General features: G+C 39.7%; 1 pseudogene; it reads right to left on the minus strand.

Annotated features, from left to right (window-relative positions):
* Window positions 1-286: 286 nt before the first annotated feature.
* Window positions 287-2,228, minus strand: part of LOC103610650 — a 9,299-nt pseudogene continuing 7,357 nt past the window's right edge.

A 2,228-nucleotide genomic window follows, 5' to 3' on the forward strand; every position in this document is an offset into this window, starting at 1 on the left:
TCACAATAGTTGCATATTCCCAGATTCATGTACAGTTAGTTTTCAATATTCTGCTTTTACATAGAAAGCCATAATTCTTGCCTTTTGTGCATATGCTAGAAATCCTGGGTAATGTGATCTGCATATATTCCACTATTACTTTTATTAATTATATTTAATTAATCAATTAATTACTATTTTATTGTGGTAAGACTCATCATGAGAACCACTCTCTTAACAACTTATAAAGTGCACAGTACAGTATTGTTAACTATAGGTAAAATGTTGTGCAGCTGATCTCTAGAACTTATTCATCTTGCATAACCAAAACTTTATACACATTGGAGAGCAACTGCCCTCACCCAGCACCTGGAAACCACCATTCTACTCTCTGTTTTTATGAGATATCTAGAGCAGCCAAACTCAACTATTCTTGTCATTGTTAAATTGTTCTTTTAATTCTAGTGCCAATTCACGTTTCCCTTGGCAGTACTCAAGGGATTCAATTTTCTGTGTAAACTCACCAAACTGAAGATATAAATTATGTTTGTGGACAAGATTTACTATCATGATACAAAATTTTCTCAGAGTTAATCTATAAATGCAAGTTCAGTAAAAATCTAAAGACTTGTTGAAAATTGAGCTCTGGTTTCTAAAATCCAGTTGGCAAAGAAAAGGTTCAAGAACAAACCAGACAATTGCAAAAATGATAATTAAGAACTGAAGATGTTCTACCATGTATCAAAATATACTATCCAGATAAAATAAATAAAGCCAGTGCCACATACTGTGGGAGGTATTTTATCCCCCCAGAGTCAATGGAAATGGGCAGCTACAGAGCTAGTTCAAAGTCTGTGATTCTCCTCTCCCTCAGCACTGTCCTTAGAGGAGGCCCTGCCCTTGACCTTGACTTTGGAGACCCTGTGTGTCATTCTCTATCTGTGCCCTTTCAGGGGAATAAGGCAACCTAGACACCATGCTCCTCCCCACTTAGGACTGTCCTCTAGTTACCTGGGATTACAGAATTCCCTTCCCAAACTGTACCTTCTGGAGCTCGTGTAGTCTTATCTCAGGTTCTGTTCTCCAGAGAGCACAACACACCACTGATATGCACACCTATAGACATAGTGATGGCCAACAGGTGGCCCTCTGCAAGTGAAGTGGACAGATTTTTAATATGTGTGGGGGATATTTGGCAATTACCAAGTGTACCCATCACCATTATATGTTCAAAGACCAAATAAATGACCACCAGGTGGGATCTTTGACCCAGTGAACTCATACTGAGTCAGGCCTGGAACACTGTTACTTTTATTTTCCAGCTTGTATGTGCCCCCATTCTAACAAGAGGGCAACAATGAAACTTTGGGTCTGTAGGTATAAGCAAGTTTGAACACTGTATTTATAAATCTTTTCCTGTGCACAGTTATAAGAAATGTCCATAGGTCTTTGTGGGGGAAAGACTGGGTGAATCATTAACCTATATACTTGACAGTGTTGCAAGGTTCTCCCTTCTATAAATCTGGCCACTCTTTCAGTCATTAGGTTCCAGATCAGGAAACTGTCTCAGTTCAAGAAATTGGGCAATCACAAATTGATTTCTTGATTTCTTTTAGATTTATAGACTAAACATAAATCTTGTTGGCTGCCCCCCTAATTTTCCTTTAGTAATATTGTGCTCCGTTAATCATATTCAAAGTTTTCTTCAGGCCTGCTGGCACTTCGCCTTTGCCATTCATAAGATGATTGTGCATCATTGCTTCTGATGATTGAGCACTATCACCTGGTCTCCATTATTTTGAAATCTTATCATTCCATTGGTATCAGTGCCTCAGGTATCTCTTACTGTCAGCCATAGGAAGGAAGGAGAGCCAATAGCAAGATTCTAAGCAATCTGTCACTACACTCTTATGAGAAAATTTCTTTCTTTTTTCTTTCCATTCTTTTTTGAGGGAGACGAAGTGGATACCTTATGATGGAGTTTGGATGTGTTCTCCCCTCTAAAACTCATGTGGAAATTTGATCTCCAATGTGGCAGTGTTGCAAACCGATTGAGTCATGGGGGCATATCCCTCATAAATGGATTAATGCTCTCCCTAGGTGGGGGAATTAATGAGTGAGTTCTCGCTTTATTAGTTCCCATGAGAGCTCGTTGCTTAAAAAGACCCTGGCACCTCCCCTCTCTCTCTCTTGCTTCCTCTCGCCATGTGATCTGCTTGTACCCGCCGGCTGCCTGCCACTTTCCACCA

This window comes from Galeopterus variegatus, unplaced genomic scaffold, assembly GCF_000696425.1.
Source record: "Galeopterus variegatus unplaced genomic scaffold, G_variegatus-3.0.2 Scaffold11487, whole genome shotgun sequence".
NCBI lineage: Eukaryota > Metazoa > Chordata > Mammalia > Dermoptera > Cynocephalidae > Galeopterus > Galeopterus variegatus.